General features: G+C 50.1%; 1 protein-coding gene and 1 long non-coding RNA gene across 2 annotated transcripts in view; both read right to left on the bottom strand.

Annotated features, from left to right (window-relative positions):
• The window catches only part of ADCY9 (adenylate cyclase 9), a 120722-nt gene extending 120533 nt beyond the window's left edge, over nt 1-189 (bottom strand). The window contains exon 1 of the mRNA XM_047838971.1: nt 46-189. The gene's annotated coding sequence lies outside the window, so the exon portion shown is untranslated. The remainder of the gene's footprint in view (nt 1-45) is intronic.
• An 11159-nt stretch (nt 190-11348) lies between these two features.
• LOC125154693 (uncharacterized) overlaps nt 11349-14204 on the bottom strand; it is a 35650-nt gene continuing 32794 nt past the window's right edge. Inside the window, exon 7 of the long non-coding RNA XR_007147882.1 lies at nt 11349-11517. This is a non-coding gene — a long non-coding RNA (uncharacterized LOC125154693). The remainder of the gene's footprint in view (nt 11518-14204) is intronic.

Genomic DNA, 14204 nt, shown 5'->3' with positions numbered 1-14204 from the left:
GCGGCGCCCCCCGAGCCCCCCGCGCCGCCCGCCCCGCGCACTCGCCTGCTCCGACCGCCGCGGCCCCGGACGCAAGTCCTGCCGAGCCCTCTCACGCCGCCGGCCGCTCTCGCCCGCGCCGCTCTCCCGCCGGCGGCGGCGGCGGCGGGCCCCTCATGCCGCGCGGCGCGGCGCCTCCCCTGCGTCAAAGGCCGGCGGCCCCGCGGGAGGCTGCGGGCCGGCTGCGAGCCCGCGGCGCTGCGGCCGTCCCCCGTCGGCGCGGCCCGTCTAGCGGGGCCTGCTCCCGGCCTCCGGGGCCGGCCCAGCGGGCGGGGATGCCCAGCGCCCCAGAGACGCCGGGCGCCGAGCGCAGGGCGCGGCGGGCGCGGGCCCCTCAGCCGGCCGCCCTGCGCGGCGCTGCGGCAGAGCCCGCTCCTGCGACGCCGAGCCGGGACGCCCGCCCGCCCACGCCCGGGGCGGCCTCCCGAACTAGCGACGCCGCCGCGGCCGCGGCCGCAGCCGTGCCCCGCGCTGCCGCTGCCTCATGTCGGAAGAGCCGCCACAGCCACAGCCGCCGCCGCCTCCGCCGCGGCCGCCACCATCTCCGGCCCCCTCCCCCTCCCGCTGTCACTGACAGACTCGCGCCCGCGCCGCCCCTCGCCCCGCCGCAGCGCGCACGCGCGGCCCTCGCACGCCGCCGCCGCCGCCGCCGCCGGGCTCAGGGCACGCGCACGGTGCGCGCGCCTGGCCGGCGGGGTTTACAAGGCGGGGGCGGGGCGGGCGCGCTGAGGCTCCGCCCTCCAAGTCCTCCGCCCTCCGCCCCGGGGACGACGCCGTGTCCGCGGGCTCTCCAGGGCTGCGGGACGTGCGGGGGCTGCGGAGGCGACGGGGTTCTGCTGCACCCGTTTTCCTCCCGGCTTGGGACCCCAGGTCCGCTGGACGAAAACTAGGGGCTCCTGCTAGTTAAGGAACGGCTGGGGTGCGACGTTTAGGAAATCAAAATGTTCGCCTCTCCGTCAGCACACCCTTTTGTATAAACGCAAGTTCGCAACTATTGCATTTGCCGAAAAGGAGGTACCCCTTCCTCTCTAAGCAATAAGCACGGGCCCCGGGGGCACTAGCCCCTCCTTTAGCTTGCTTTCCCGCAACCACTGCAGTCTGAACCCCAGGCTCTGGTGCTGAGGGAAGGGGGTTTCGGGCCTCAAGGGGGGGCCACCAACGGCTCGATCTTCCAGCCCCAGAGACTTTCCTTTCCCCTGCTTGGGTCCTCTCCCCATCCTCAGCAACAACTGCTTTTACCCTCCCACAAATGAAACTTTCAAAGGAGTCAGCTAGCTACCCAAAGCGCAGAACTATGGTGGCCTCCATGAATGTTACCGGCAAAGTGTAAATACAGTCCTGTACTCCCTAGTGCACCAGTCCTGCCCGCCCCCCACACTTAGTACCTGCTGTCAATCACAAGGGTTTCTCCTCCTTCCTTCCCTCACTTTCCAGGCCCAGCCCAGGGCCCACGCCAGGTTTCACAGTTGATTTAGAAAATAAAATGTGGTCTGTTCACATAATGGAATATTACTCATCCATAAAAAAGAATGAAGTACTGATCCATGCAGCAACCTGGATGAAATTTGAAAACATGATACTAAGTGAAGAAAAACCAGTCAGGAAAGACCCCATATTGCATGATAGCATTTCCATGAAATGCCCAGAATAGGCGAATCCATAGGCAGAAAGCAGGTAGGTAGGTGATTGTCAGGAGCTGGTGGTGATGGGAATGGGGCTTGCCTGCTAATAGGGAAGAGGTTGCTTTTGAGGGTGATAGAAATGTTCTGGAACTAGATGGAGGTGGTGGGTACACAACACTGTCAAGGTACTAAATGCTCCTGAATTGTACGCTTTAAAATAGTTTGGTAAATATGTTTCATGTATTTTACCATGATAAAGATAAAAGAATAACAAAAGTAACACAACATCATGACTGTGATATTCCTGCCAAAAGGACATAACCTTGATCTAACCACCAGAAAACATCAGGCAAACCCACGTTGAGAAATATTTCTTCCAAGTAATTGGCCAGTAATCATCAAAAGTGTCAAGGTCATGAAAGTCAAAAGGTGAGGAACTGTCCCAAATTGGACTAAATGGAACATGGGGTCCTGGTATTGTGAATGTCATTGCATCATGCCCATGTTAATTTCCTGGGTTTGATCAGTGTACTCTGATTGCTTACAGCGTTTACATTAGGGGAAGCCTGCTGAAGAGTAAAGGGGAACTCTCTAGTATTTTTGCAACTTTAAGTCTAAAATTGATTCAAAACAAAAAGTAAGAAAAAGTTAAAAATAAAACCTTTCTTGAGCATCAACAGTGTGCCAGACAACTCTGATGTATTCCATTTTTACAGATGAAGAAACAGATTCAGAAGAGTGCGTTGCACAAGCCAGTGAAGTAAGATAATAATAGTAAACTTACCCTGACTGAACATGTCGTAAGGGCTAGAAACCACTGGATGCTTTCACTTGTGACCTATTTGGTCCTTACCGCAACCCTATGAGGTAGATGTTATTTCCCTATTTCAGAGATGTGAAACTGGGGACTGACGAGTGATGTGCCCACAGTCACACAGTCTAGGGACAGAGCTCAGACTCAAAACCGGGTCTGACCCCAGAGGCCATGGTGCTCTCAGTAGCCCTGGCACCACCCTCTGCAAGCCTCATGGTGGCCCTTTACCTGCCCCACCATCTCCCACACCAACACACCAAGCTGGACAGGAAGCCCTTGGAGACCGTGCTGAAGGTTTACATTTCCCCCATTTAATGCAACCCTGCACTCCTCAATAATCTGAAAGATCTGTGTGATTTTCCTCCCTTCCCCTAATCATCTCAGTCCACCCACCATTTGTGGTGACTTTGGCATTTGTAAATTAATTAGTCATGTCAGATTTTTAGATGCGGGCATGATTTTAGATCATGCCCACCTTCCTCCTTCTCTCCCGTATGTCTTCTGGGAGCATTTGGACAGCATTCTCTGTTGTTGAAGCCTGTATACTGCCAGAGCCTCCTTGATCTCTAGGTTAGGGTGTGAGTCATTCCATAAGCCCTTGGGATTGGGGATAATGTTCCCGACACTATGCATTAGGCCCTGGGTGTCCAAAGATACACTATCTGTGTCTTCAATGGGCTTATAGTAGCTGGGAAAGAAACTGGGAAAGGCTATGGGTTAAGAAAATGGAATCATTTTATGTGAGGGAGAACGCTACAAAAAAGGTTAATCATGCTCTCCTAAAACCTGCAGAATTGCTGGAGAGGGGTGCCCGGGTAGCTCAGACAGTTAAGCATCCGACTTCGGCTCAGGTCATGATCTCACGGTTCATGGGTTCAGGCCCCGGTCGAGCTCTGTGCTGACAGCTCGGAGCCTGGAGCCTGCTTCAGATGTGTGTCTCCCTCTCTCTCTGCCCGCCCCCCCCCCCCCACTGGTGTCTTTCAAAAGTAAATAAATGTTTTAAAAGAGAGAGAGAGAGAGAGAGAGAGAGAGAGAATCACTAGAGAGCTCTGGGCCCCTTCTCCTCGACCCCCAGACAGCAGAATGCTGCTTAATACTCAGCAGATACAGGACAGATGCAACAGCTTTCTCAAACCGTCCAACCAACTTGCTGCCAGAGCTGTAGGGTTTTCTCTCTGTGATGCGCAGAGAACTTCCACCCAGATGTCCACACAAACTCTACCCGAGCTTTCGGCAAGTGTTGCCAGCCTCATCATATCACCCTCGCCCTCCCTCATACACACGTTCACCTGACCTTTGAGGGCGTCGGCTCCAAACTATCTCAAGCTGCACAGGGTGACAACATGCCTGGCTTCGAAATAAACAGCACACGGACAGAGCTCTGGCCATTCTGGTCATGCTGGTCCCTGAGGCCTGAGCAGTGCCCACGTTATTTCTGGTTATCGGGTGGGCAATCATCTCGGAGAACCACCCACTGGAAGGTGGGATTTGTTGCTCTCACCCAGTCAAGCGTCCCAAGCCGTAGTTAACAAGCTTTGAGTACTTTTTCTCTCCCGTGGTAAGGATGAGTGTGTAGGAACAGACCCACATTTTCTCCCTCCAGCCCACTGGCTGGCCTCCTCACGGGCAGAATGTCACATGTCCAGGCAAAGTAAAAGAAGGCTGATTAGGGAAGATCACCAAAATCTCTGGCAGGCTCTACTATAACCCAGGAGTCTTCAATCTAACCATCTATATCAATTCCAAATCCTGCCCTGCCTGGTGCATAGCTCAATAATGCCTACTGAGGGGTGCATGGATGGTTCAGTCAGTTGGGCATCTGACTCTTGATTTTGGCTCGGGTCATGGCCTCATGGTTCATGGGTTCGAGCCCCGCATCAGGCTCCTCAGTGTTAGTGTGGAGCCTGCCTGGGATTTTCTCTCTCTCTCTCTCTCTCTCTTAAAATAAATAAATAAACTTTAAAAAAAGCTTATGGAATGAATGCACATGGGAATTGTAAGAGAGGATGTGTGTGAAATAGTTAAGCTCTTGGTTGCTTTTAATAACCAAAATAAGTAATACTTGATGCAATGCTTGTGAGTTTAGAGCTCTCTCCACCTACATCTTAGAGTAGAGGCTCTGGCTGAAACCTAAAGCTGAAATATGTGATGGGCATATTTATGACCCCATGGGGCCAGGGAGAACCAGCCCAGGGGCAATCACATTTTCTAGTAGGGAGCTGGTTGGCTGACCCAACAAGGTTGATGAAGAGAGGATGGGGAATTCTGGGTAAAACCTGGTGAGTGTCACTCAGATTTGCAGCCTGGCCCAGCTCCTGCTGGACTGTCACTTCCATCCCATTTCATGGGCAACGCTAAGGAGACATGGAGTAGGTGTAAGAAAGACTGCCTGGGAGCTGTGCAGTGGATTGAAGAGCACCCCCGCCCCATTCATGTCCATCCAGAATCTCAGACTATGACCTTATATTTGGAAATAGGTCTTAGCAGATGGAATTAGTTAAGATGAGGTGCTACTGGATTCAGATGGGCCCTAAATCCCGTGACTGGTGCCCAGGACACAGAGACACGCAGGGAGAAGAAAGCCATGGGGAAGACGGAAGCAGAGATTGGAGACATGCGTCCACAAGCCAGGGAACCCCAAGTGTTTCCAGGAGCCACAGAAGCTGGAAGAGACAGGAAGGAGCCTCCCTGAGCGCCTTCAGAGAGAGCTGACCCTGCTCATACGTTGAGTTCTGACTTCTGGCCTCCAGAACTGTGAGCAAATACAATGCTGGTGTTTGAAACCACCAAGTTTGTCGTGGCAGTCCTGGGAAACTCCTACAAAGTGTTTCATCACCTTCTGCAAGTGAGGGTGCAATGGGCACTCCAGGTGACCCCTCTGACAGTGCAGACACAGAAGATGAACAGCAGGAGGGACTCTGCCCGCTTCACAGCAGACTAGAGCAAACCTCTAACATCTTGAGAGCTGCAGAGCTGCAGGAGACCCTGAGGCCACACGGGGGGTGGAGGTCAGCCCTGACCAGTGAGGTAAGAAAGAGGAGGAATCCAGTCACTTCTGTTTAGAGAGTCTCTAGGAGCGCCTGGAGGGCTCAGTGGGTTAAGCATCTGACTTCGACTCAGGTCGTGACCACACAGCTTGTGGGTTGGAGCCCTGAGTCAGGCTCTCAGGGCCTGGAGTCAGAGCCTGGAGCTCTGACCACTCAGAGCCTGGAGTCTGCTTTCGATTCTGTGTCTCCCTCTCTCTCTGCCCCTCCCCTGCTCATGCTCTGTCTCGCTCTCAAAAATAAATAAAAACATTAAAAAAAAAAAAAAAACTGACCAGAAACTCAGGGCAGGTGGTAGGACTTGCCAAGAACAAGCTTCCCTTTTGCACTGTGCTTCTCAGCCCAGCCACTTGCTACAACCACTGGGATGCTTTGAACACTAATGACCTGACCCCAGCCTCATAAATTCTGATGTAACCATCTGGGGCTAGGAAGGAGTATAGGAGGGCATTTCAAACCTCCTCAGGCGATTCTTTTTTTTTTTTTTTTTAAGTTTATTTATTTTTGAGACAGAGAGACAGTGCACATGAGTGGGGAGGGACAGAGAGAGAGAGGGAGAGAGAGTCCCAATCCACAAATCGTGAGATCATGACCTGAACCAAAATCAAGAGACCGGTGCTCAACCCACTGAGCCACCCAGGCACCCCCTCCCCAGGTGATTCTTTTTTTTTTTTTTAATTTTTTAAGTTTATTTATTTATTTTGAGAGAGACAGAGAAAGCAAGAGAGAGAGAAAGAGAAACAGAATCGCAAGCAAATTCCACACTGTCAGCGTGGAGCCTGATGCAGGGCTCGAACTCATGAATCTCAGGGTCATGACCTGGGACCAAGAGTCAGACGATTAACCGACTGAGCCACCCAGGCGCCCCCTCCCCAGGTGATTCTTATGATCATTTCCTGCCTTAGAATGTTGTAGTTGGGACATTTTGTGGGGGACCCCCTCCCATGTCAGCACTTCCAAGTGCCCTTCCCTGGATTAGTCAGATTTTCCAGAGAAGGCTCTTTAAGGCTGGCTTCCACTCAGCTGAGAAGCAACAACGGCAGGAAAACTGAGATTCAGCATCTAAACCTTCCCTTAGCAAAACACTATTCAGGATGGTTCTGAGCTGTTGGACAGCTGCTGGCTTTTACCCAGGAGCCTTGCTAGGACAGTCATGTGCATGATGAACCCGCAAACTGTTAGCTTCATCCATCTGTATCTATCCTGGTGGATCCCCGTATCCTCGGGTATATTTAGGCACACGATCTTATCAGATTCTTACTGACACTACTCAGAAAGAAAAGTTGTGAGCCAGACAAGTGTTACCACAATGCCAATAAATAACGATTGTTTTCCAACACAAACCATTCCAGGAGGAAGTGCCCAGTGCCATCTACAGTTCTCAGTATGTGAGAAGCTCCATGCTGTTGAGTCCAGGCTGCATGCAACCAGCACAGTGTTTCCTGGAAGAGGAATCTCTGGGATCTCTGTGCTGTTGTCATTTATGCTTCATGTTTCAATGCTTCACAACGAGGTCCTCACACCAGTCATGGTAAAAACCCACCAGGCCTGTTTGAGAGAGACGAGCCTTTCTCACGTACAGTGAGCAGCACAGCCTGAAGAAGATTCTGCCATCTTTCCAAAGAGCGCTCTTGACTACAACTCTAACACATAAGACGCCTTTGGTTTTAAGAGTCTTGTTGCTTGGGGAGCCTGGGTGGCTGTCGGTTAAGCGTCTGACTTCGGCTCAGGTCATGATCTCGCGGTCTGTGAGTCTGAGCCCCCCATCAGGCTCTGTGCGGACAGCTCGGAGCCCGGAGCCGGCTTTGGATTCTGTGCCTCCCTCTCTCTCTGCCCCTCCCCCACTCACACTCTGTCTCTCTCAAAAAATAAACGTTAAATTTTTTTTTTTTTAAACAGGGTCTTGGGGCTCATGATTTCTAAGAATAGTGTTATAATTTGGGGCAACATCCACATCCTCTCTTAGATGCAACTGTGAGACGAGGAGCCTGGAAAGAAGAGCCAGTGGTCCCCACTTTGGTGTCTCTGCTGCCCTTCCCGCTCCCTGGGAGAGTGGTTAGGTATGGCGGGCAATTTGTAGTGTTCCAGGCCAAATCATGCCCTCCCCCAAATTCATATGTTGAAGTCCAAACCTCCAGTTTCTTAGAATATGACTGCATTGGAAATAAGCTCCTGGAAGAGGTGATTAAGTTAAAATGAGGTCATTAGGGCGGGCCCTAACCCAGGATGACTGGCGTCCTCATCACAAGAAGAAATCTGGACACTTACATGTACAGAGAAAGATGATCTGAAGGGACACAAGAGGACAGCCATCCACAAGCCCAGGAGAGGGGCTTCAGAAGAAACCAATGCCCCTAACACCTTGATCTTGGGTTCCCAGCCTCCAGAATGGGAAGAAAATAAATTTCTATTGTTTAAGCTGCCTGGTCTGTGGTACTTTGTTACGGCAGCCCTAGCCAACTGATACAGATGGTAAGTTTTTTAGATGTATTCCACCACAATGAATAATAATAATAATGATCGTTCATAAGCCTATCAATATACAAGTGGAATAAAACAACAAATCTATTTTGAATTTTCCACTGCCTCCGTCCAATCGTTTTTTGTGGCTCCACCCCGTCCACACACACACCCTGCGCAATTGCCCTTTTTGTGTCTCTCCAGCCAAGGATATTCAGGGACAGGAATATTGGGTGCTGGAGGTGGGATTTACTGCAGGAGCAGCCTCAAGGAAAGCTGTGAACTTCCGCGCCCTTCCTCAAGACTGAGAAGTTGACCCTCTGTGTGCTTCCCTAGCAACGTGGACATGCTTGTGTTATCAACCATCCTGCAACTTAAAATCAGATGCATGGGGGGCACCTGGGTGGCTCAGTCAGCTAAGCGTCCGACTTTGGCTCACGTCATGATCTCACCATTCATGAGTTCAAGATCCCCGTCGGGCTCTGTGCCGACAGCTTGGAACCTGGAGCCTGCTTTGGATTCTGTGTCTCCCTCTCTCTCTGCCCCTCCCCTGCTCACACTCTGTCTATCTCTCTCAAAAATAAATAAACATTAAAAAAAATTTAATAAGATAAAAATCAGATGCGTGGATAGCTCTTCGAAGGCTCTCTACCCCTGGGAGGCAGAGATGGGGCACAGAAAGGTCTGGTAGTGGGGCAGCCGGGCTGCAGGGTCTAGAAGCCCCCGTCTAACCTGTCCCCGACTCCCTGCACCTGCCAATAGAAGCTGGTTGGCAATCACAGGAGGATAGACAGAAAGCTATGAGAAGCAGCAATCCAGCTGCAAAATCCCAGGCCGCTGGACAGGGAACGTGTGTTCACAGTTTAATTTCAGCCTGTCTGGGAGCCAACTTTAAGCATGTTTCAAATCCTGGCAACATCCAAAACTAGGAAACCACCTTTCCCCCGCACCTTGAGTTACTCAAAGGCACATTCAAAGACACTGGGGTAGAAGTGCATTGGGACACAGATAATCACCGTGTCCATCGTAATACAAACGTCTGGGGTTTATGAAATACTTTATGGTTTGCAAGAGGCTTGCCCCCGTGCTCCTTCCTTTGATCCTCAGAACAGTGCTGGGAGGTCAGGGGACAATGCAAATGCCCCGAGGACAGAGGCAGGCACCCAAGCTGGGGCTGGCCCCCACCGCCACAGAGCCATTCCCTGACAGAAGTGGGTCTAGCTCACTATTGTCTCTGTCCCACCCTGAGAACAATAATTACCACTGTGGTCGCTTGCTCTGTGTCTGGCATTTCCATTTACTGTCTTATTCCTTCCTCAACCACCCTTTTTTTTTTTTTTTTTAGCTTATTTATCCACTCTGAGAGAGCCCACACATGTGGGGAAGGGGCAGAGAGAGAGAATCCCAAGCAGGCTCCACACTATCAGTGCGGAGCCCTATTCGGGGCTCGAGCCCACAAACTGAGAGATCATGATCTGAGCCGAAGTCGGACACTTAACTGACTGAGCCACCCAGGCGCCCCCATCCTCAATCACCCTTTGAAGAAACCAAGGTTTAGGGGGATTTGAACTCAGGAGTGTCCCTGAATGCCCCCTTCTAACTCAGCTGCGTTCAGTTTTCTCCTGTTCCATCCAGCTCCTTTGTACTGGGTTCCTGGTACGTACGAGGCAGGTTTAGACCTGCAGTGTCACCCTGTTTGTTTTTCAGTGGGGGCAGGAGGGTGGTGGTAGCTGCCCCTGCTACAACCTTGGGACAAGTACATACTGGATAAGCAGGCAGTGGGACCCATCATCCAACAACAGGTGGACAGGGCCGGTGTGCTTGTTCCCAGGGCAGCAAGCATACACAGCCCAGGGCCAGGCAGGGCACAGTCAGCACTCCCTAAGATTCAGGGAGAGGGGGAAAGAAAATCCTAAAGAGCCCGGGCAGCATTGCCAGGACAGCCTAAACTCGCATTCCTGGGCCGCTTAAGTATCCCGAGAAGATGGAGTTAGTATTAATTGTCTCTGCTGCAGCCAGGCCACAGTGCCCTTCCAGGGTGGACGGGGGGAGGGGCTAACCTCATTTGACAACTCAGCCCCGAGCCGGGCTTCCTTTGAGTCCTTATCCACTGAGGCTGTGGCCACAGTACTGTCTACAGGAGGTGTGACCCCATCAGTGCCCGGCCAGAGACGGTGGCCATACAGGAGCGCCCTGGCTGCAGACACAGGGACACGGCAGCGACCTGGCAGGTCTCCTTCTTCACTGGCTCCAGGTGGAGCTCAGAGACACAACTGGCCACATGCAATTCTGGACTGCCATTATATTCAACAGCCCCACTGTCTGCTCCCAGCAAGCACGGAAGGGGGATAAGACACGGGTGGGGAGAGAAAATGCCTCAAAGCCCTGCAAGTCCCGGGAGGGCCCTGGGAGGGGAGGAGCCTCTGGGGGACTCTGAAGGTGCGGGCTGTGCTGGGAAGGTCGGGCAGGCCAGCTGGACTGCAGCCCAGAGGGGACATGAGCCAAGCAAGCAGCATGGGCAGGGTGGGACCATGTGGACAAGAGTCTCAGAAGCCTTTGGAGGATTCGTGAGGCAGAGTGTGGGTACCTGGGGTGCCCCTGCAGAGGAGGCTCGGCACAGAGCAGCTCAGCAGACCTCCCCCCATCCAGCTGTATCTGCCTACGAAGGTGGAACCAGGAGGGCTGCAGAAATGTGCTTGGGGTGAAGAAGAAACCTACCTCTCATCTGGGACCAATGATGTCATTCAAAAACGCAGACACGTCCCTGCCTGATGGCACCACGGCTCAAAGTCACGAGGCAGAGACACTTGAGGAGGTGGGGAAGGCAGGCGGGGGAAGCCAGGTCTGCCGAGGCTCTCTTGTGGAATCTGGGCGCGGCCACCCTACGCAGGGATTTGGAATGTGCCGCTGCCGCGTGAATTCCTGGTGCATTTTTGAGGCTAAGGTGATTGTGAAGGTAGAAGCTGTCAGGAAAGAACGGCATCCTTCTCACGCAGGCTCTGACAGGCGGGCAGCGGGAGCTGGTTTCACCCAAGAGCTCACAGCCGGGTGACAAACGGATGTCATCCCCACCGGCGGCTCTAAAAGTGGCCCCTGGCTCGTAAGCCTGGATCACACAGGGAGGCCAAGCAGACTTCGCTTGCCAATCCCCATGACGAAAAGGCCTGGGGACAAGGGGCAGTCATTCAGAAGAGGGCTTCCCGCTGGTCACGAAGCGAGGTCTGTTCTTTCTAATGGCCGGTTACCAGGGCGCCTGGCTGGCTCAGTCGGTAGGACATGCAACTCTTCATCTTGGGGCTGTGAGTTCAAGCCCCATGTTGGGTGTAGAGATTACTTAAAAACTAATAAAAGATCTCTAATAACTGTGACTATAATGTTATATATATGCACCCATTCTTCCAGTTATGTAAATGCCAAGAAAGGATATGCACAGAGCAGAGGTCATTAGGCTAGAAGCTTGAGAATGTCACGGCCCCTGTTCCCTTTGTAACAGCATGGAGGCCTGGATACACTGAAAAATCCTCCTGTTCCACAATACCTAAAAAGAAAAAAAAAAATGTGGGGCACCTGGGTGGCTCAGTTGGTTAAGCTTCTGACTCTTGATCTCTGCTCAGGTCATGATCTCATGGTTTGTGAGATCGAGCCCCATGTTGGGCTCTGTACTGACAGCACAGAGCCTGCATGGGATTCTCTCTCTCCCTTCTCTCTGCCCTTCCCCCATGCTCTCCCTCAAAACAAATAAAGGTGGTTTGGGTTTTTTTGGGTTTTTTTTTAGGTACATTCATATTGTTGTGCAACCATCACCACCACCAACTCCAGAACTTTACATCTTCCCACACTGAATCTCTGTCCCCATGAAACACTCATTTCTAGTTTCTGTCTGCCCCCAGTCCCTGGTAACACCTGTCCTACTCTCTGTCTCTACAAATCTGACCATTCTAGTGCCTCATATAAGAGGAATCATGCACTATTTGTCCTTATGGGTCTGGCTTATTTCACTTAGCATAATGTTCTCAAGGTACATCTATATTGTAGAATGTGTTACAATTTCATCGCTTTTCAAGGTTGAAGGTACTCCACTGTACGTATGTCCCACAATCACTCATCAACGGACATTTGGATTGTTTCCACCCTTTTACTTTTGTGAATAATGCTGCTACGAACATCAGAGTTTCTGCTTTTTCTTGACTTCATTTTAGTGATTTTCTTCTAGAATTTTTTTTTTTTGCATGTGAAAATTATCAATAGGCTTTTTCATAGTCTATTATCCCTGTGACCTCTGCTGCATTTATGGTTATATCCTTCTTTAAATTTTTCATATTATTGGGGTGCCTGGGTGGCTCAGTTGGTGAAGTGTCCAACTTCGGCTCAGGTCACTATCTCACATAATGAGTTCTAGCCCCGCACTGGGCTCTTTGCTGACAGCTCAGAGCCTGGAGCCTGCTTCGGATTCTGTGTCTCCCTCTCTCTCTGCCCCTCCCCTGCTCATGCTCTGTCTCTGTCTCAAAAATAAATAAACATTAAAAAAAGAAAAAGAAATGAAATCTTCATATAATTTATGTGTGTCATCTTATTTTCTAGATTGTCTTGTCAGAGACTTACCAACTGCTACTCTTTCAAATATCTAATCATATTAGTTAGAATTGGGTTCAGCTCCAGGTTAGAGAAAACCTCCAAATTACAGCAGCTTCCCACATTCTCACTGTGATATGAGCAGAAGGCTCATTCAGGGACTGGCCTGGCAATCCAGACGGAGAGCCAGGCTCCCTAGATCCTGTCGCTCTTTCATTGTCCAACGAAAGAAAAGTCAATGTCCAATATCTGAAGGTCACCCTTTTGTCTAAGACAGTTTCTGGAACTCTAGACAGGAAGAAGGAGGAAGGAGAGAAGAAAGGCAGGCACACAGCACTTATGCTCATATCACACTGATCAGAACAGTCGTATGGCCAAATTACAGAAGGGTTGAGGGAATGTTTTGTTGTTTGTCCTCTCCAAATCTGCATGCTATTGCTGCCACTCGCTTTACGTCTACATATGTTATAAACTCCACACCACAAGATTTCTTTGCCATAGTCAATTATCTTTTTTTTTTTAATGTTTATTTGTTTTTGAGAGAGAGAGAGAGATGGAGCATGAGGAGGGGAGGGGCAGAGAGAGACGGAGACACAGAACTGGAAGCGGGCTCTAAGCTCCGCACTGTCAGCACAGAGCCCAACGTGGTGCTCGAACTCACAAACTGAGATCATGACCTGAACCAAAGTCAGACACTCAACTGAATGAATCACTCAGGCACCCCTGCCATAGTCAATTATCTTTTAAAGAAAATTTTTAAATGAGAAACGTTTCTGTCTATTTCCCCTGCTCCAGTGGTCTTCGTTTCTATATATACATCTAATTTTCCATCTGGTATCACTTTCTTCTGCCCGAAGAACATTCTCTAATATTTGATAGTACATTATCTACAAGAAAAAACTCTCAGCTTTTGTGTATTTGAAAATGTTTTTTGAAAAATAATTTTACCACACTGGATATAGAATTCTAGATGGATCGTTGTTTCTTTTGGTGCTTTGAAGGTGTTGTTCTGATGTCTTCTGGCTTCCGTCGTATATGACAAGAAATCTGGAGTAAATCTAACCTTTGTTCTGTATTTTATATCTTTTTATCTCAAAAATTAAGATTTTTTTTATTATCACTGGTTTTCAGCAATTTGGTTATGATGTGTCTTGCTTTGGTTTTATGTTTATTCTGCATGGAATTCTTTAAGTGTCTTAGATCTGTCTATAACTCTCTTTATAGTTTTCATCAAATGAAGAAGACACTTTGGCCATTATCTCTTCAAATCTATTTCTTTCCTGACCTTCCTCTTTCTGGGACTTCTGTTACACACGATCACACATATACATCCTGCTCAACAATATCCCACAGGTCCAAGAGGATCTGGTGGGGTTTGCTTCTTCTTTTTTTTTTTTTTTCCTATGCTTTTTAGTGTGGATAGAATCCATTACTGTGTTTACAAGTTCACTGATCTACTCTTCTGCAGAGTCTAATCTGTTGTTAACCCCATCTGATAAAATTTTCAGTGCCACAAGGACCACTTAGGATTTTTTTTTTATATCTTATACTCTTCTCCACACTACATAATTTCCTTGAAGTCTTTGAGCATATTTACAATAAGTGTTTTAAATTTTTTTTAAATGTTTATTTATTTTTGAGACAGAGAGAGGC

This window comes from Prionailurus viverrinus, chromosome E3, assembly GCF_022837055.1.
Source record: "Prionailurus viverrinus isolate Anna chromosome E3, UM_Priviv_1.0, whole genome shotgun sequence".
Lineage (NCBI taxonomy): Eukaryota > Metazoa > Chordata > Mammalia > Carnivora > Felidae > Prionailurus > Prionailurus viverrinus.
The sequence above is the reverse complement of the archived record's forward strand: the minus strand, read 5'-3'. Positions and strand labels throughout refer to the sequence as shown.